The following is a 21909-nucleotide window of genomic DNA, read 5'->3' as shown; positions in this document are numbered from 1 at the left end:
TCCTGTAATCTGTGGACGTTCAGAGTTTTGATGAAGGAAACAGAAATTGCATCGGGATTGAATATAATGGGCACCATGCGGACTTTTCTCCCTGGGAGTAATGTCTCAAACTGTGTACTCTTTAATCGATTCCTGGAACACCAGTAGTAGTTTCCGAAGCACATCTGGAGGCTTCCTGTAATCTGTGGACGTTCAGAGTTTTGATGAAAGAGAGAAATTGCATCGGGATTGAATATAACGGGCACCATGCGGACTTTTCTCCATGGAAGTAATGTCTCAAACTGTGTACTCTTTGATCGATTCCTGGGACACCAGTAGTAGTTTCCGAAGCACATCTGGAGGCTTCCTGTAATCTGTGGACGTTCAGAGTTTTGATGAAGGAAACAGAAATTGCATCGGGATTGAATATAATGGGCACCATGCGGACATTTCTCCCTGGGAGTAATGTCTCAAACTGTGTACTCTTTAATCGATTCCTGGAACACCAGTAGTAGTTTCCGAAGCACATCTGGAGGCTTCCTGTAATCTGTGGACGATCAGAGTTTTGATGAAAGACATAAATTGCATCGGGATTGAATATAACGGGCACCATGCGGACTTTTCTCCATGGAAGTAATGTCTCAAACTGTGTACTCGTTGATCGATTCCTGGGACACCAGTAGTAGTTTCCGAAGCACATCTGGAGGCTTCCTGTAATCTGTGGACGTTCAGAGTTTTGATGAAGGAAACAGAAATTGCATCGGGATTGAATATAACGGGCACCATGCGGAGTTTTCTCCATGGGAGTAATGTCTCAAACTGTCTACTCTTTGATCGATTTCTGGAACACCAGTAGTAGTTTCCGAAGCACATCTGGATTCTTCCTGTAATCTGTGGACGTTCAGAGTTTTGATGAAAGACAGATATTGCATCGGGATTGAATATAACTGGCAACATGGGGACTTTTCTCCCTGGGAGTAATGTCTCAAACTGTCTACTCTTTGATCGATTCCTGGAACACCAGTAGTAGTTTCCGAAGCACATCTGTAAGCTTCCTGTAATCTGTGGACGTTCAGAGTTTTGATGAAAGACAGAAATTGCATTGAGGTTGAATATAACTGGCACCATGCGGACTTTTCTCCATGGGAGTAATGTCTCAAACTGTCTACTCTTTGATCGATTCCTGGGACACCAGTAGTAGTTTCAGAAGCACATCTCAGGCCTTCCTGTTATCTGTTGACGTTCAGAGTTTTGATGAAAGACAGAAATTGCATCGGGGTTGAATATAACGGGCACCATGCGGACTTTTCCCCATGGGAGTAATGTCTCAAACTGTGTACTCTTTGATCGATTCCTGGGACACCAGTAGTAGTTTCCGAAGCACATCTGGAGGCTTCCTGTAATCTGTGGACGTTCAGAGTTTTGATGAAAGACAGAAATTGCATCGGGGTTGAATATAACGGGCACCATGCGGACTTTTTTCCATGGGAGTAATGTCTCAAACTGTCAACGCTTTGATCGCTTCCTGGGACACCAGTAGTAGTTTCCGAAGCACATCTGGAGGCTTCCTGTAATCTGTGGACGTTCAGAGTTTTGGTGAAAGAGAGCTATTGCACTGTGATTGAATATAACGGGCACCATGCGGACTTTTCTCCATGGGAGTAATGTCTCAAACGGTCTACTCTTTGATCGATTCCTGGAACACCAGTAGTAGTTTCCGAAGCATATCTGGAGGCTTCCTGTAATCTGTGGACGTTCAGAGTTTTGATGAAAGACAGAAATTGCATCGGGATAGAATATAACGGGCATCATGCGGACTTTTCTCCATGGGAGGAAGGTCTCAAACTGTCTACTCTTTGATCGATTCCTAGAACACCAGTAGTAGTTTCCGAAGCACATCTGGAGGCTTCCTGTAATCTGTGGACGTTCAGAGTTTTGATGAAAGACAGAAATTGCATCGGGGTTGAATATAACGGGTGCAATGTGGACTTTTCTCCATGGGAGTAATATCTCAAACTGTCTACTCTTTGATCATTTCCTAGGACACCAGTAGTAGTTTCTGAAGCACATCTGGACTCTTCCTGTAATCTGTGGACGTTCAGAGTTTTGATGAAAGACAGAAATTGCATCGGGATTGAATATAACGGGCACCATGCGTACTTTTCTCCATGGGAGTAATCTCTCAAACTGTCTACTCTTTGATCGACTCCTGGAACACCAGTAGTAGTTTCCGAAGCACATTTGGATTCTTCCTGTAATCTGTGGACGTTCAGAGTTTTGATGAATGACAGAAATTGCATCGGGATTGAATATAACGGGCACCATGAGGACTTTTCTCCATGGGAGTAATGTCTCAAACTGTCTACTCTTTGATCGATTCCTCGGACAACAGTAGTAGTTTCCGAAGCACATCTGGAGGCTTCCTGTAATCTGTGGACGTTCAGAGTTTTGATGAAAGACAGAAATTGCATCGGGATTGAAAATAACGGGCACATTGCGGACTTTTCTCAACGGGAGTAATGTCTTAAACTGTCTACTCTTTGATCGATTTATGGAACACCAGTAGTAGTTTCCGAAGCACATCTGGATTCTTCCTGTAATCTGTGGACGTTCAGAGTTTTGATGAAAGACAGAAATTGCATTAAGGTTGAATATAACGGGCACCATGCGGACTTTTCTCCATGGGAGTAATGTCTCAAACTGTCTACTCTTTGATCGATTCCTGGAACACCAGTAGTAGTTTCCGAAGCACATCTTTAAGCTTCCTGTAATCTGTGGACGTTCAGAGATTTGATGAAAGACAGAAATTGCATTGAGGTTGAATATAACGGGCACCATGCGGACTTTTCTCCATGGGAGTAATGTCTCAAACTGTCTACTCTTTGATCGATTCCTTCAACACCAGTAGTAGTTTCCGAAGCACATCTGGATTCTTCCTGTAATCTGTGGACGTTCAGAGTTTTGATGAAAGACAGAAATTACATCGCGATTGAATATAACGGGCACCATGGGGTCTTTTCTCCCTGGGAGTAATGTCTCAAACTATCTACTCTTTGATCGATTCCTGGAACACCAGTAGTAGTTTCCGTAGCACATCTGTGAGCTTCCTGTAATCTGTGGACGTTCAGAGTTTTGATGAAAGACAGAAATTGCATCGGGATTGAATATAACGAGCACCATGCGGAGTTTTCTCCATGGGAGTAATGTCTCAAACTGTGTACTCTTTGATCGATTTCTGGAACACCAGTAGTAGTATCCGAAGCACATCTGGAGGCTTCCTGTAATCTGTGGACGTTCAGAGTTTTGATGAAAGACAGATATAGCATCGGGGTTGAATATAACAAGCACCATGCGGACTTTTCTCCATGGGAGTAATGTCTCAAACTGTCTACTCTTTTATCGCTTCCTGGGACACGAGTAGTAGTTTCCGAAGCACATCTGGAGGCTTCCTGCAATCTGTGGACGTTCAGAGTTTTGATGAAAGACAGAAATTGCATTGAGGTTGAATATAACGTTCACCATGCGGGCTTTTCTCCATGGGAGTAATGCCTCAAACTGTCTACTCTTTGATTGATTCTTGGGACACCAGTAGTAGTTTCCGAAGCACATCTCGAGCCTTCCTGTAATCTGTGGACGTTCAGAGTTTTGATGAAAGACAGAAATTGCATCTGGATTGAATATAACGGGCACCATGCGGACTTTTCTCCCTGGGAGTAATGTCTCAAACTGTCTACTCTTTGATCGATTCCTGGAACACCAGTAGTAGTTTCCGAAGCACATATGTAAGCTTCCTGTAATCTGTGGACGTTCAGAGTTTTGACGAAAGACAGAAATTGCATCCGGATTGAATATAACGTGCACCATGCGGACTTTTCTCCCTGGGAGTAATGTCTCAAACTGTCTACTATTTGATCGATTCCTGGAACACCAGTAGTAGTTTCCGAAGCACATCTGGAGGCTTCCTGTAATCTGTGGACGTTCAGAGTTTTGATGGAAGAGAGAAATTGCACCGGGATTGAATATAACGGGCACCATGCGGACTTTTCTCCATGGAAGTAATGTCTCAATCTGTCTACTCTTTGATCGATTCCTGGGACACCAGTAGTAATTTCCGAAGCACATCTCGAGCCTTCCTGTAATCTGTTGACGTTCAGAGTTTTGATGAAAGACAGAAATTGCATCGGGGTTGAATATAACGGGCACCATGCGGACTTTTCCCCATGGGAGTAATGTCCCAAACTGTGTACTCTTTGACCGATTCCTGGGACACCAGTAGTAGTTTCCGAAGCACATCTGGAGGCTTCCTGTAATCTGTGGACGTTCAGAGTTTTGATGAAAGACAGAAATTGCATCGGGGTTGAATATAACGGGCACCATGCGGACTTTTCTCCATGGGAGTAATGTCTCAAACTGTCTACGATTTGATCGCTTCCTGGGACACCAGTAGTAGTTTCCGAAGCACGTCTGGACTCTTCCTGTAATCTGCGCACATTCAGAGTTTTGATGAAAGACAGAAATTGCATCGGGGTTGAATATAACGGGCACCATGCGGACTTTTCTCCATGGGAGTAATGTCTCATTCTGTCTACGATTTGATCGCTTCCTGGGACACCAGTAGTAGTTTCCGAAGCACATCTGGAGGCTTCCTGTAATCTGTGGACGTTCATAGTTTTGATGAAAGACAGAAATTGCATCGGGGTTGAATTAAACGGACACCATGCGGACTTTTCTCAATGGGAGTAATATCTCAAACTGTCTACTCTTTGATCGCTTCCTGGGACAACAGTAGTAGTTTTTGAAACATATCTGGGGGCTTCCTGTAATCTGTGGACGTTCAGAGTTTTGATGAAAGACAGAAATTGCATCGGGATTGAATATAACGGGCACCATGCGGACTTTTCTCAACGGGAGTAATGTCTTAAACTGTCTACTCTTTGATCGATTTATGGAACACCATTAGTAGTTTCCGATGCACATCTGGATTCTTCCTGAATTCTGTGGACGTTCAGAGTTTTGATGAAAGACAGAAATTGCATCTGAATTGAATATAACGGGCACCATGCGGACTTTTCTCCATGGGAGTAATGTCTCAATCTGTCTACTCTTTGATCGATTCCTGGAACACCAGTAGTAGTTTCCGAAGCACATCTGGAGGCTTCCTATAATCTGTGGACGTTCAGAGTTTTGATGAAAGAAAGAATTTGCATCGGGGTTGAATATAACGGGCACCATGCAGACTTTTCTCCATGAGAGTAATATCTCAAACTGTCTACTCTTTGATCACTTCCTGGGACACCAGTAGTAGTTTCCGAAGCACATCTGGAGGCTTCCTGTAATCTGTGCACATTCAGAGTATTGATGAAAGACAGAAATTGCATCGGTACTGAATATAACGGGCACCATGCGGACTTTTCTCCATGGGAGTAATGTCTCAAACTGTCTACCCTTTGCTCGATTCCTGGAACACCAGTAGTAGTTTCCGAAGCACCTCTGGAGGCTTCCTGTAATCTGTGGACGTTCAGAGTTTTGATGAAAGACAGAAATTGCATCGGGGTTGAATTAAACGGGCACCATGCGGACTTTTCTCAACGGGAGTAATGTCTCAAACTGTCTACTCTTTGTTCGCTTCCTGGGACACAAGTAGCAGTTTCCGAAGCACCTCTGGAGGCTTCCTGTAATCTGTGGACGTTCAGAGTTTTGATGAAAGACAGAAATTGCATCGGGATTGAATATAACGGGCACCATGCGGACTTTTCTACATGGGAGTAATGTCTCAAACTGTCTACTCTTTAGTCGATTCCTGGGACACCAGTAGTAGTTTCCAAAGCACATCTGGAGGCTTCCTGTAATCTGTGGACGTTCAGAGTTTTGATGAAAGACATAAATTGCATCGGGATTGAATATAACGGGCACCATGAGGACTTTTCTCCATGCTTGTAATGTCTCAAACTGCCTACTCTTTGATCGATTCCTGGAACATAAGTAGTTGGTTCCGAAGCACATCTGGAGGCTTAATGTAACCTGTGGACGTTCAGAGTTTTGATGAAAGACAGAAATTGCATCGGGGTTGAATATAACGGGTGCAATGCGGACTTTTCTCCATGGGAGTAATATCTCAAACTGTCTACTCTTTGATCACTTCCTAGGACACCAGTAGCAGTTTCTGAAGCACATCTGGACTCTTCCTGTAATCTGTGGACGTTCAGAGTTTTGATGAAAGACAGAAATTGCATCGGGATTGAATATAACGGGCACCATGCGTACTTTTCTCCATGGGAGTAATCTCTCAAACTGTCTACTCTTTGATCGACTCCTGGAACACCAGTAGTAGTTTCCGAAGCACATTTGGATTCTTCCTGTAATCTGTGGACGTTCAGAGTTTTGATGAATGACAGAAATTGCATCGGGATTGAATATAACGGGCACCATGAGGACTTTTCTCCATGGGAGTAATGTCTCAAACTGTCTACTCTTTGATCGATTCCTCGGACACCAGTAGTAGTTTCCGAAGCACATCTAGAGGCTTCCTGTAATCTGTGGACGTTCAGAGTTTTGATGAAAGACAGAAATTGCATCGGGATTGAAAATAACGGGCACCATGCGGACTTTTCTCAACGGGAGTAATGTCTTAAACTGTCTACTCTTTGATCGATTTATGGAACACCAGTAGTAGTTTCCGAAGCACATCTGGATTCTTCCTGTAATCTGTGGACGTTCAGAGTTTTGATGAAAGACAGAAATTGCATTAAGGTTGAATATAACGGGCACCATGCGGACTTTTCTCCCTGGGAGTAATGTCTCAAACTATCTACTCTTTGATCGATTCCTGGAACACCAGTAGTAGTTTCCGTAGCACATCTGTGAGCTTCCTGTAATCTGTGGACGTTCAGAGTTTTGATGAAAGACAGAAATTGCATTGAGGTTGAATATAACGTTCACCATGCGGACTTTTCTCCATGGGAGTAATGCCTCAAACTGTCTACTCTTTGATTGATTCTTGGGACACCAGTAGTAGTTTCCGAAGCACATCTCGAGCCTTCCTGTAATCTGTGGACGTTCAGAGTTTTGATGAAAGACAGAAATTGCATCTGGATTGAATATAACGGGCACCATGCGGACTTTTCTCCCTGGGAGTAATGTCTCAAACTGTCTACTCTTTGATCGATTCCTGGAACACCAGTAGTAGTTTCCGAAGCACATATGTAAGCTTCCTGTAATCTGTGGACGTTCAGAGTTTTGACGAAAGACAGAAATTGCATCCGGATTGAATATAACGTGCACCATGCGGACTTTTCTCCCTGGGAGTAATGTCTCAAACTGTCTACTATTTGATCGATTCCTGGAACACCAGTAGTAGTTTCCGAAGCACATCTGGAGGCTTCCTGTAATCTGTGGACGTTCAGAGTTTTGATGGAAGAGAGAAATTGCACCGGGATTGAATATAACGGGCACCATGCGGACTTTTCTCCATGGAAGTAATGTCTCAATCTGTCTACACTTTGATCGATTCCTGGGACACCAGTAGTAGTTTCCGAAGCACATCTCGAGCCTTCCTGTAATCTGTTGACGTTCAGAATTTTGATGAAAGACAGAAATTGCATCGGGGTTGAATATAACGGGCACCATGCGGACTTTTCCCCATGGGAGTAATGTCTCAAACTGTGTACTCTTTGACCGATTCCTGGGACACCAGTAGTAGTTTCCGAAGCACATCTGGAGGCTTCCTGTAATCTGTGGACGTTCAGAGTTTTGATGAAAGACAGAAATTGCATCGGGGTTAAATATAACGGGCACCATGCGGACTTTTCTCCATGGGAGTAATGTCTCAAACTGTCTACGCTTTGATCGCTTCCTGGGACACCAGTAGTAGTTTCCGAAGCACGTCTGGACTCTTCCTGTAATCTGCGCACATTCAGAGTTTTGATGAAAGACAGAAATTGCATCGGGGTTGAATATAACGGGCACCATGCGGACTTTTCTCCATGGGAGTAATGTCTCATTCTGTCTACGCTTTGATCGCTTCCGGGGACACCAGTAGTAGTTTCCGAAGCACATCTGGAGGCTTCCTGTAATCTGTGGACGTTCATAGTTTTGAAGAAAGACAGAAATTGCATCGGGGTTGAATTAAACGGACACCATGCGGACTTTTCTCAAAGGGAGTAGTATCTCAAACTGTCTACTCTTTGATCGCTTCCTGGGACAACAGTAGTAGTTTCCGAAACATATCTGGGGGCTTCCTGTAATCTGTGGACGTTCAGAGTTTTGATGAAAGACAGAAATTGCATCGGGATTGAATATAACGGGCACCATGCGGACTTTTCTCAACGGGAGTAATGTCTTAAACTGTCTACTCTTTGATCGATTTATGGAACACCAGTAGTAGTTTCCGATGCACATCTGGATTCTTCCAGTATTCTGTGGACGTTCAGAGTTTTGATGAAAGACAGAAAATGCATCGGGATTGAATATAACTGGCACCATGCGGACTTTTCTCCATGGGAGTAATGTCTCAATCTGTCTACACTTTGATCGATTCCTGGAACACCAGTAGTAGTTTCCGAAGCACCTCTGGAGGCTTCCTGTAATCTGTGGACGTTCAGAGTTTTGATGAAAGACAGAAATTGCATCGGGGTTGAATTAAACGGGCACCATGCGGACTTTTCTCAACGGGAGTAATGTCTCAAACTGTCTACTCTTTGTTCGCTTCCTGGGACACAAGTAGCAGTTTCCGAAGCACCTCTGGAGGCTTCCTGTAATCTGTGGACGTTCAGAGTTTTGATGAAAGACAGAAATTGCATCGGGATTGAATATAACGGGCACCATGCGGACTTTTCTACATGGGAGTAATGTCTCAAACTGTCTACTCTTTAGTCGATTCCTGGGACACCAGTAGTAGTTTCCAAAGCACATCTGGAGGCTTCCTGTAATCTGTGGACGTTCAGAGTTTTGATGAAAGACATAAATTGCATCGGGATTGAATATTACGGGCACCATGAGGACTTTTCTCCATGCTTGTAATGTCTCAAACTGCCTACTCTTTGATCGATTCCTGGAACATAAGTAGTTGGTTCCGAAGCACATCTGGAGGCTTAATGTAACCTGTGGACGTTCAGAGTTTTGATGAAAGACAGAAATTGCATCGGGATTGAATATATCGGGCACCATGCGGACTTTTCTCCATGGGAGTATTGTCTCAAACTGTCTACTTTTTGATTGATTCCTCAGACACCAGTAGTAGTTTCCGAAGCACATCTGGATTCTTCCTGTAATCCGTGGACGTTCAGAGTTTTGATGAAAGACAGAAATTGCATCGGGATTGAATATAACGGGCACCATGCGTACTTTTCTCCATGGGAGTAATCTCTCAAACTGTCTACTCTTTGATCGACTCCTGGAACACCAGTAGTAGTTTCCGAAGCACATTTGGATTCTTCCTGTAATCTGTGGACGTTCAGAGTTTTGATGAATGACAGAAATTGCATCGGGATTGAATATAACGGGCACCATGAGGACTTTTCTCCATGGGAGTAATGTCTCAAACTGTCTACTCTTTGATCGATTCCTCGGACACCAGTAGTAGTTTCCGAAGCACATCTGGAGGCTTCCTGTAATCTGTGGACGTTCAGAGTTCTGATGAAAGACAGAAATTGCATCGGGATTGAATATAACGGGCACCATGCGGACTTTTCGCAACGGGAGTAATGTCTTAAACTGTCTACCCTTTGATCGATTTATGGAACACCAGTAGTAGTTTCAGAAGCACATCTGGATTCTTCCTGTAATCTGTGGACGTTCAGAGTTTTGATGAGAGACAGAAATTGCATCGGGGTTGAATATAACTGGCACCATGCGGACTTTTCTCCATGGGAGTAGTGTCTCAATCTGTCTACTCTTTGATCGATTTATGGAACACCAGTAGTAGTTTCCGAAGCACATCTGGATTCTTCCTGTAATCTGTGGACGTTCAGAGTTTTGATGAAAGACAGAAATTGCATCGGGATTGAATATAACTGGCACCATGCGGACTTTTCTCCATGGGAGTAATGTCTCAATCTGTCTACTCTTTGATCGATTCCTGGAACACCAGTAGTAGTTTCCGAAGCACATCTGGAGGCTTCCTGTTATCTTTGGACGTTCAGAGTTATGATGAAAGAAAGAAATTGCATCGGGGTTGAATATAACGGGCACCATGCGGACTTTTCTCCATGAGAGTAATATCTCAAACTGTCTACTCTTTGATCACTTCCTGGGACACCAGTAGTAGTTTCCGAAGCACATCTGGAGGCTTCCTGTAATCTGTGCACATTCAGTGTATTGATGAAAGACAGAAATTGCATCGGTACTGAATATAACGGGCACCATGCGGACTTTTCTCCATGGGAGTAATGTCTCAAACTGTCTACCCTTTGCTCGATTCCTGGAACACCAGTAGTAGTTTCCGAAGCACCTCTGGAGGCTTCCTGTAATCTGTGGACGTTCAGAGTTTTGATGAAAGACAGAAATTGCATCGGGGTTGAATTAAACGGGCACCATGCGGACTTTTCTCAACGGGAGTAATGTCTCGAACTGTCTACTCTTTGTTCGCTTCCTGGGACACAAGTAGCAGTTTCCGAAGCACCTCTGGAGGCTTCCTGCAATCTGTGGACGTTCAGAGTTTTGATGAAAGACAGAAATTGCATCGGGATTGAATATAACGGGCACCATGCGGACTTTTCTACATGGGAGTAATGTCTCAAACTGTCTACTCTTTAGTCGATTCCTGGGACACCAGTAGTAGTTTCCGAAGCACATCTGGAGGCTTCCTGTAATCTGTGGACGTTCAGAGTTTTGATGAAAGACATAAATTGCATCGGGATTGAATATAACGGGCACCATGAGGACTTTTCTCCATGCTTGTAATGTCTCAAACTGCCTACTCTTTGATCGATTCCTGGAACACCTGTAGTAGGTTCTGAACCACATCTGGAGGCTTAATGTAACCTGTGGACGTTCAGAGTTTTGATGAAAGACAGAAATTGCATCGGGATTGAATATATCGGGCACCATGCGGACTTTTCTCCATGGGAGTATTGTCTCAAACTGTCTACATTTTGATTGATTCCTCAGACACCAGTAGTAGTTTCCGAAGCACATCTGGATTCTTCCTGTAATCTGTGGACGTTCAGAGTTTTGATGAAAGACAGAAATTTCATCGGGGTGGAATATAACGGGCACCATGCGGACTTTTCTCCATGGGAGTAATGTGTCAAACTGTCTACGCTTTGATCTATTCCTGCTACACCAGTAGTAGTTTCTGAAGCACATCTGGAGGCTTCCTGTAATCTGTGGACGTTTAGAGTTTTGATGAAAGACAGAAATTGCATCGGGATTGAATATAACGGGCACCATGCGGAGTTTTCTCTATGGGAGTAATGTCTCAAACTGTCTACTCTTTGATCGATTCCTGGAACACCAGTAGTAGTTTCCGAAGCACATCTGGAGGCTTCCTGTAATCTGTGGACGTTCAGAGTTTTGATGAAAGACAGAAATTGCATCGGGGTTGAATATAACGGGCACCATGCGGACTTTTCTCCATGGGAGTAATGTCTCATAACTGTCTACTCTTTGATCGATTCCTGGAACACCAGTAGTAGTTTCCGAAGCACATCTCGAGCCTTCCTGTAATCTGTTGACTTTCAGAGTTTTGATGAAAGACAGAAATTGCATCGGGGTTGAATATAACGGGCACCACGCGGACTTTTCCCAATGGGAGTAATGTCTCAAACTGTGTACTCTTTGATCGATTCCTGGGACACCAGTAGTAGTTTCCGAAGCACATCTGGAGGCTTCCTGTAATCTGTGGACGTTCATAGTTTTGATGAAAGACTGAAATTGCATCGGGGATGAATTAACCGGGCACCATGCGGACTTTTCTCAAAGAGAGTAATGTCTCAAACTGTCTACTCTTTGATCACTTCCTGGGACACCAGTAGTAGTTTCCGAAGCACATAGGGAGGTTTCCTGTAATCTGTGCACATTCAGAGTATTGATGAAAGACAGAAATTGCATCGGGATTGAAAATAACGGGCACCATGCGGACTTTTCTCCATGGGAGTAATGTCTCAAACTGTCTACCCTTTGTTCGATTCCTGGAACAAGAGTAGTAGTTTCCGAAGCACATCTGGAGGCTTCCTGTAATCTGTGGACGTTCCGAGTTTTGATGAAAGACAGAAATTGCATCGGGGTTGAATATAACGGGCACCATGCGGACTTTTCTCCATGGGAGTAATGTCTCAAACTGTCTACCCTTTGATCGATTCCTGGAACACCAGTAGTAGTTTCCGAAGCACATCTCGAGCCTTCCTGTAATCTGTGGACGTTCATAGTTTTCATGAAAGACAGAAATTGCATCGGGGATGAATTAAACGGGCACCATGCGGACTTTTCTCAAAGAGAGTAATGTCTCAAACTGTCTACTCTTTGATCGCTTCCTGTGACACCAGTAGTAGTTTCCGAACCACATCTGGAGGCTTCCTGTAATCTGTGGACGTTCAGAGTTTTGATGAAAGAGAGATATTGCACTGGGATTGAATATAGCGGGCACCATGCAGACTTTTCTCCATGGGAGTAATGTCTCAAACTGTCTACTCTTTGATCGATTCCTGGGACACCAGTAGTAGTTTGCGAAGCATATCTGGAGGCTTCCTGTAATCTGTGGACGTTCAGAGTTTTGATGAAAGACAGAAATTCCATCGGGATTGAATATAACGGTCACCATGCGGACTTTTCTCCATGGGAGTAATGTCTCAAACTGTCTATTTTTTTAATCGATACCTGGAACGCCAGTAGTAGTTTCCGAAGCACATCTGGAGGCTTCCTGTAATCTGTGGACGTACAGAGTTTTGATGAAAGAGAGATATTGCACTGGGATTGAATATAACGGGCACCATGCGGACTTTTCTCCATGGGAGTAATGTCTCAAACTGTTTACTCTTTGATCGATTCCTGGGACACCAGTAGTAGTTTCCGAAGCACATCTGGATTCTTCCTGTAATCTGTGGACGTTCAGAGTTTTGATTAAAGACAGAAATTGCATCGGGATTGAATTTAACGGGCACCATGCGGACTTTTCTCCATAGGAGTAATGTCTCAAACTGTCTACTTTTTGGTCGATTTCTGGAACACCAGTATTAGTTTCCGAAGCACATCTGGATTCTTCCTGTAATCTGTGGACATTCAGAGTTTTGATGAAAGACTGAAATTGCATCGGGATTGAATATAACGGGCACCATGCGGACTTTTCTCCATGGGAGTAATGTCTCAAACTGTCTACTCTTTGATCGATTCCTGGGACACCTAGTAGTAGTTTCCGAAGCACATCTGGAGGCTTCCTGTAATCTGTGGACGTTCAGAGTTTTGATGAAAGACAGAAATTGCATCGGGATTGAATATAATGGGCACCATGAGGACTTTTCTCCATGGGAGTAATGTCTCAAACTGTCTACTCTTTGATCGATTCCTGGAACTCCAGTAGTAGTTTCCGAAGCTCATCTCAAGCCTTCCTGTAATCTGTTGACGTTCAGAATTTTGATGAAAGACAGAAATTGCATCGGGGTTGAATATAACGGGCACCATGCGGACTTTTCCCAATGGGAGTAATGTCTCAAACTGTGTACTCTTTGATCGATTCCTGGGACACCAGTAGTAGTTTCCGAAGCACATCTGGAGGCTTCCTGTAATCTGTGGACGTTCAGAGTTTTGATGAAAGACAGAAATTGCATCGGTGTCGAATATATCGGGCACCATGCGGACTTTTCTCCATGGGAGTAATGTCTCAAACTGTCTACGCTTTGATCGCTTCCTGGGACACCAGTAGTAGTTTCCGAAGCACATCTGGAGGCTTCCTGTAATCTTTGGACGTTCAGAGTTTTGATGAAAGACAGAAATGGCATCGGGATTGAATATAACGGACAATATGCGGACTTTTCTCCATGGGAGTAATGTCTCAAACTGTCTACTCTTTGATCGATTCCTGGAACACCAGTAGTAGTTTCCGAAGCACATCTCGAGCCTTCCTGTAATCTGTTGACGTTCAGAGTTTTGATGAAAGACAGAAATTGCATCGGGGTTGAATATAACGGGCACCATGCGGACTTTTCCCAATGGGAGTAATGTCTCAAACTGTGTACTCTTTGATCGATTCCTGGGACACCAGTATTAGTTTCCGAAGCACATCTGGAGGCTTCCTGTAATCTGTGTACGTTCATAGTTTTGATGAAAGACAGAAATTCCATCGGGGATGCATTGAACGGGCACCATGATGACTTTTCTCAAAGAGAGTAATGTCTCAAACTGTCTACTCTTTGATCGCTTCCTGTGACACCCGTAGTAGTTTCCGAAGCACATCTGGAGGCTTCCTGTAATCTGTGGACATTCAGAGTTTTGATGAAAGAGAGATATTGCACTTGGATTGAATATAACGGGCACCATGCGGACTTTTCTCCATGGGAGTAATGTCTCAAACTGTCTACTCTTTGATCGATTCCTGGAACACCAGTAGTAGTTTCCGAAGCACATCTCGAGCCTTCCTGCAATCTGTTGACGTTCAGAGTTTTGATGAAAGACAGAAATTCCATCGGGATTGAATATAACGGTCACCATGCGGACTTTTCTCCATGGGAGTAATGTCTCAAACTGTCTACTCTTTGATCGATTCCTGGAACGCCAGTAGTAGTTTCCGAAGCACATCTGGAGGCTTCCTGTAATCTGTGGACGTACAGAGTTTTGATGAAAGAGAGATATTGCACTGGGATTGAATATAACGGGCACCATGCGGACTTTTCTCCATGGGAGTAATGTCTCAAACTGTCTACTCTTTGATCGATTCCTGGGACACCAGTAGTAGTTTGCGAAGCATATCTGGAGGCTTCCTGTAATCTGTGGATGTTCAGAGTTTTGATGAAAGACAGAAATTCCATCGGGGATGAATTGAACGGGCACCATGATGACTTTTCTCAAAGAGAGTAATGTCTCAAACTGGTACTCTTTGATCGCTTCCTGTGGCACCCGTAGTAGTTTCCGAAGCACATCTGGAGGCTTCCTGTAATCTGTGGACATTCAGAGTTTTGATGAAAGAGAGATATTGCACTTGGATTGAATATAACGGGCACCATGCGGACTTTTCTCCATGGGAGTAATGTCTCAAACTGTCTACTCTTTGATCGATTCCTGGAACACCAGTAGTAGTTTCCGAAGCACATCTCGAGCCTTCCTGCAATCTGTTGACGTTCAGAGTTTTGATGAAAGACAGAAATTCCATCGGGATTGAATATAACGGTCACCATGCGGACTTTTCTCCATGGGAGTAATGTCTCAAACTGTCTACTCTTTGATCGATTCCTGGAACGCCAGTAGTAGTTTCCGAAGCACATCTGGAGGCTTCCTGTAATCTGTGGACGTACAGAGTTTTGATGAAAGAGAGATATTGCACTGGGATTGAATATAACGGGCACCATGTGGACTTTTCTCCATGGGAGTAATGTCTCAAACTGTCTACTCTTTGATCGATTCCTGGGACACCAGTAGTAGTTTGCGAAGCATATCTGGAGGCTTCCTGTAATCTGTGGATGTTCAGAGTCTTGATGAAAGACAGAAAATGCATCGGGGTTGAATATAACGGGCACCATGCGGACTTTTCTCCATGGGAGTAATGTCTCAAACTGTCTACTCTTTAGAATGAGATTTTCGCTCTGCAGCGGAGTGTGCGCTGATATTGGAAGGTAGGAGACGGATACTGGCAGAAGTAAAGCTGTGAGTACCGGACGTGAGTCGTGCTTCGGTAGCTCAGTTGGTAGAGCACTTGCCCGCGAAAGGCAAAGGTCCCGAGTTCGAGTCTCGGTCGGGCACTCAGTTTTAATCTGCCAGGAAGTTTCATGTCTACTCTTTGATCGATTCCTGGAACACCAGTAGTAGTTTCCGAAGCACATCTGGAGGCTTCCTGTAATCTGTGGACTTTCAGAGTTTTGATATAAGACAGAAATTGCATCGGGATTGAATATAACGGGCACCATGCGGACTTTTCTCCATGGGAGTAATGTCTCAAACTGTCTACACTTTGATCGCTTCCTGGGACACAAGTAGTAGTTTCCGAAGCACATCTCTAGGCTTCCCGTAATCTGTGGACGTTCAGAGTTTTTATGAAAGACAGAAATTGCATCGGGATTGAATATAACGGGCACCATGCGGACTTTTCTACATGGGAGTAATGTCTCAAACTGTCTACTCTTTAGTCGATTCCTGGGATACCAGTAGTAGTTTCCGAAGCACATGTGGAGGCTTCCTGTAATCTGTGGACGTTCAGAGTTTTGATGAAAGACAGAAATTGCATCGGGATTGAATATAACCGTCACCATGAGGACTTTTCTCCATGCTAGTAATGTCTCAAACTGCCTACTCTTTGATCGATTCCTGGAACACCAGTAGTAGGTTCCGAAACACATCTGGAGGCTTAATGTAAACTGTGGACGTTCAGAGGTGTGATGAAAGACAGAAATGGCATCGGGATTGAATATAACGGGCACCATGCGGACTTTTCTCCATGGGAGTAATGTCTCAAACTGTCTAATCTTTGATTGATTCCTCAGACACCAGTAGTAGTTTCCTAAGCACATCTGGTTGCTTCCTGTAATTTGTGGACGTTCAGAGTTTTGATGAAAGACAGAAATTGCATTGGGGTTGAATATAACGGGCACCATGCGGACTTTTCTCCATGGGAGTAATGTCTCAAACTGTCTACTCTTTGATCACTTCCTGGGACACCAGTAGTAGTTTCCGAAGCACATCTGCAGGATTCCTGTAATCTGTGGACGTTCAGAGTTTTGATGAAAGAGAGATATTGCACTGGGATTGAAATAACGGGCACCATGCGGACTTTTCTCCATGGGAGTAATGTCTTAAACTGTCTACTCTTTGATCGACTTCTGGGACACCAGTAGTAGTTTCCGAAGCATATCTGGAGGCTTCCTGTAATCTGTGGACGTTCAGAGTTTTGATGAAAGACAGAAATTGCATCGGGATTGAATATAACGGGCCCCATGCGGACTTTTCTCCATGGGAGTAATGTCTCAAACTGTCTACTCTTTGATCAATTTCTGGAACACCAGTAGTAGCTTCCGAAGCACATCTGGATTCTTCCTGTAATATGTGGACGTTCAGAGTTTTGATGAAAGACAGAAATTGCATCGGGATTGAATATAACGGGCACCATGCGGACTTTTCTCCATGGGAGTAATGTCTCAAACTGTCTACTCTTTGAGCACTTCCTGAGACACCAGTAGTAGTTTCCGAAGCACATTGGGAGGCTTCCGGTAATCTGTGCACTATCAGAGTATTGATGAAAGACAGAAATTGCATCGGGATTGAATATAACGGGCACCATGAGGACTTTTCTCCATGGGAGTAATGTCTCAAACTGTCTACCATTTGCTCGATTCCTGCAACACCAGTAGTAGTTTCCGAAGCACATCTGGAGGCTTCCTGTAATCTGTGGACGTTCAGAGTTTTGATGAAAGACAGAAATTGCATCGGGGTTGAATATAACGGGCACCATGCGGACTTTTCTCCATGGGAGTAATGTCTCAAACTGCCTACTCTTTGATCGATTCCTGGAACACCAGTAGTAGTTTCCGAAACACATCTGGAGGCTTAATGTAAACTGTGGACGTTCAGAGGTTTGATGAAAGACAGAAATGGCATCGGGATTGAATATAACGGGCACCATGAGGGCTTTTCTCCATGGGAGTAATGTCTCAAACTGTCTAATCTTTGATTGATTCCTCAGACACCAGTAGTAGTTTCCTAAGCACATCTGGATGCTTCCTGTAATTTGTGGACGTTCAGAGTTTTGATGAAAGACAGAAATTGCATTGGGGTTGAATATAACGGGCACCATGCGGACTTTTCTCCATGGGAGTAATGTCTCAAACTGTCTACTCTTTGATCGATTTCTGGGACACCAGTAGTAGTTTCCGAAGCACATCTGGAGGCTTCCTGTAATCTGTGGACGTTCAGAGTTTTGATGAAAGACAGAAATTGCATCGGTGTCGAATATATCGGGCACCATGCGGACTTTTCTCCATGGGAGTAATGTCTCAAACTGTCTACGCTTTGATCGCTTCCTGGGACACCAGTAGTAGTTTCCGAAGCACATCTGGAGGCTTCCTGTAATCTGTGGACGTTCAGAGTTTTGATGAAAGACAGAAAATGCATCGGGATTGAATATAACGGGCACCATGCGGACTTTTCTCCATGGGAGTAATGTCTCAAACTGTCTACTCTTTGATCGATTCCTGGAACACCAGTAGTAGTTTCCGAAGCACATCTGGAGGCTTCCTGTAATCTGTAAACGTTCAGAGTTTTGATATAAGACAGAAATTGCATTGGGGTTGAATTAAACTGGCACCATGCGGACTTTTCTTCATGGGAGTAATGTCTCAAACTGTCTACACTTTGATCGCTTCCTGGGACACAAGTAGTAGTTTCCGAAGCACATCTCTAGGCTTCCCGTAATCTGTGGACGTTCAGAGTTTTGATGAAAGACAGAAATTGCATCGGGATTGAATATAACGGGCACCATGCGGACTTTTCTACATGGGAGTAATGTCTCAAACTGTCTACTCTTTAGTCGATTCCTGGGACACCAGTAGTAGTTTCTGAAGCACATGTGGAGGCTTCCTGTAATCTGTGGACGTTCAGAGTTTTGATGAAAGACAGAAATTGCATCGGTATTGAATATAACCGTCACCATGAGGACTTTTCTCCATGCTAGTAATGTCTCAAACTGCCTACTCTTTGATCGATTCCTGGAACACCAGTAGTAGGTTCCGAAACACATCTGGAGGCTTAATGTAAACTGTGGACGTTCAGAGGTTTGATGAAAGACAGAAATGGCATCGGGATTGAATATAACGGGCACCATGCGGACTTTTCTCCATGGGAGTAATGTCTCAAACTGTCTAATCTTTGATTGATTCCTCAGACACCAGTAGTAGTTTCCTAAGCACATCTGGATGCTTCCTGTAATTTGTGGACGTTCAGAGTTTTGATGAAAGACAGAAATTGCATTGGGGTTGAATATAACGGGCACCATGCGGACTTTTCTCCATGGGAGTAATGTCTCAAACTGTCTACTCTTTGATCACTTCCTGGGACACCAGTAGTAGTTTCCGACGCACATCTGGAGGATTCCTGTACTCTGTGGACGTTCAGAGTTTTGATGAAAGAGAGATATTGCACTGTAATTGAAATAACGGGCACCATGCGGACTTTTCTCCATGGGAGTAATGTCTTAAACTGTCTACTCTTTGATCGACTTCTGGGACACCAGTAGTAGTTTCCGAAGCATATCTGGAGGCTTCCTGTAATCTGTGGACGTTCAGAGTTTTGATGAAAGACAGAAATTGCATCGGGATTGAATATAACGGGCCCCATGCGGACTTTTCTCCATGGGAGTAATGTCTTAAACTGTCTACTCCTTGATCAATTTCTGGAGCACCAGTAGTAGCTTCCGAAGCACATCTGGATTCTTCCTGTAATATGTGACGTTCAGAGTTTTGATGAAAGACAGAAATTGCATCGGGATTGAATATAACGGGCACCATGCGGACTTTTCTCCATGGGAGTAATGTCTCAAACTGTCTACTCTTTGAGCACTTCCTGAGACACCAGTAGTAGTTTCCGAAGCACATAGGGAGGCTTCCGGTAATCTGTGCACAATCAGAGTATTGATGAAAGACAGAAATTGCATCGGGATAGAATATAACGGGCACCATGAGGACTTTTCTCCATGGGAGTAATGTCTCAAACTGTCTACCATTTGCTCGATTCCTGCAACACCAGTAGTAGTTTCCGAAGCACATCTGGAGGCTTCCTGTAATCTGTGGACGTTCAGAGTTTTGATGAAAGACAGAAATTGCATCGGGGTTGAATATAACGGGCACCATGCGGACTTTTCTCCATGGGAGTAATGTCTCAAACTGCCTACTCTTTGATCGATTCCTGGAACACCAGTAGTAGGTTCCGAAACACATCTGGACACTTAATGTAAACTGTGGACGTTCAGAGGTTTGATGAAAGACAGAAATGGCATCGGGATTGAATATAACGGGCACCATGCGGACTTTTCTACATGGGAGTAATGTCTCAAACTGTCTAATCTTTGATTGATTCCTCAGACACCAGTAGTAGTTTCCTAAGCACATCTGGATGCTTCCTGTAATTTGTGGACGTTCAGAGTTTTGATGAAAGACAGAAATTGCATTGGGGTTGAATATAACGGGCACCATGCGGACTTTTCTCCATGGGAGTAATGTCTCAAACTGTCTACTCTTTGATCGATTTCTGGGACACCAGTAGTAGTTTCCGAAGCATATCTGGAGGCTTCCTGTAATCTGTGGACGTTCAGAGTTTTGATGAAAGACAGAAATTGCATCGGGATTGAATATAACGGGCACCATGCGGACTCTTCTCCATGGGAGTAATGTCTCAAACTGTCTACTCTTTGATCAATTTCTGGAACACCAGTAGTAGCTTCCGAAGCACATCTGGATTCTTCCTGTAATATGTGGACGTTCAGAGTTTTGATGAAAGACAGAAATTGCATCGGGATTGAATATAACGGGCACCATGCAGACTTTTCTCCATGGGAGTAATGTCTCAAACTGTCTACTCTTTGAGCACTTCCTGGGACACCAGTAGTAGTTTCCGAAGCACATAGGGAGGTTTCCGGTAATCTGTGCACAATCAGAGTATTGATGAAAGACAGAAATTGCATCGGGATTGAATATAACGGGCCCCATGAGGACTTTTCTCCATGGAAGTAATGTCTCAAACTGTCTACCCTTTGCTCGATTCCTGCAACACCAGTAGTAGTTTCCGAAGCACATCTGGAGGCTTCCTGTAATCTGTGGACGTTCAGAGTTTTGATGAAAGACAGAAATTGCATCGGGGTTGAATATAACGGGCACCATGCGGTCTTTTCTCCATGGGAGTTATGTCTCAAACTGACTACTCTTTGATCGATTCCTGGAACACCAGTAGTAGTTTCCGAAGCACATCTGGAGGCTTCCTGTAATCTGTGGACTTTCAGAGTTTTGATGAAAGACAGAAATTGCATCGGGTTTGAATATAACGGGCGCCATGCGTACTTTTCTCCATGGGAGTAATGTCTCAAACTGTCTACTCTTTGATCGATTCGTGGAACACCAGTAGTTGTTTCCGAAGCACATCTCGAGCCTTCCTGTAATCAGTTGACGTTCAGAGTTTCGATGAAAGACAGAAATTGCATCGGGGATGAATTGAACGGGCACCATGATGACTTTTCTCAAAGAGAGTAATGTCTCAAACTGTCTACTCTTTGATCGCTTCCTGTGACACCCGTAGTAGTTTCCGAAGCACATCTGGAGGCTTCCTGTAATCTGTGGACATTCAGAGTTTTGATGAAAGAGAGATATTGCACTTGCATTGTATATAACGGGCACCATGCGGACTTTTCTCCATGGGAGTAATGTCTCAAACTGTCTACTCTTTGATCGATTCCTGGAACACCAGTAGTATTTTCCGAAGCACATCTCGAGCCTTCCTGTAATCTGTTGACGTTCAGAGTTTTGATGAAAGACAGAAATTGCATCGGGGTTGAATATAATTGGCACCATGCGAACTTTTCCCAATGGGAGTAATGTCTCAAACTGTCTACTCTTTGATCGATTCCTGGGACACCAGTAGTAGTTTCCGAAGCATATCTGGAGGCTTCCTGTAATCTGTGGATGTTCAGAGTTTTGATGAAAGACAGAAAATGCATCGGGATTGAATATAACGGGCACCAAGCGGACTTTTCTCCATGGGAGTAATGTCTCAAACTGTCTACTCTTTGATCGATTCCTCGAACACCAGTAG

This window comes from Schistocerca gregaria, chromosome 11 (genome assembly GCF_023897955.1).
Source record: "Schistocerca gregaria isolate iqSchGreg1 chromosome 11, iqSchGreg1.2, whole genome shotgun sequence".
Lineage (NCBI taxonomy): Eukaryota > Metazoa > Arthropoda > Insecta > Orthoptera > Acrididae > Schistocerca > Schistocerca gregaria.
This window is presented reverse-complemented; position numbering follows the sequence as displayed.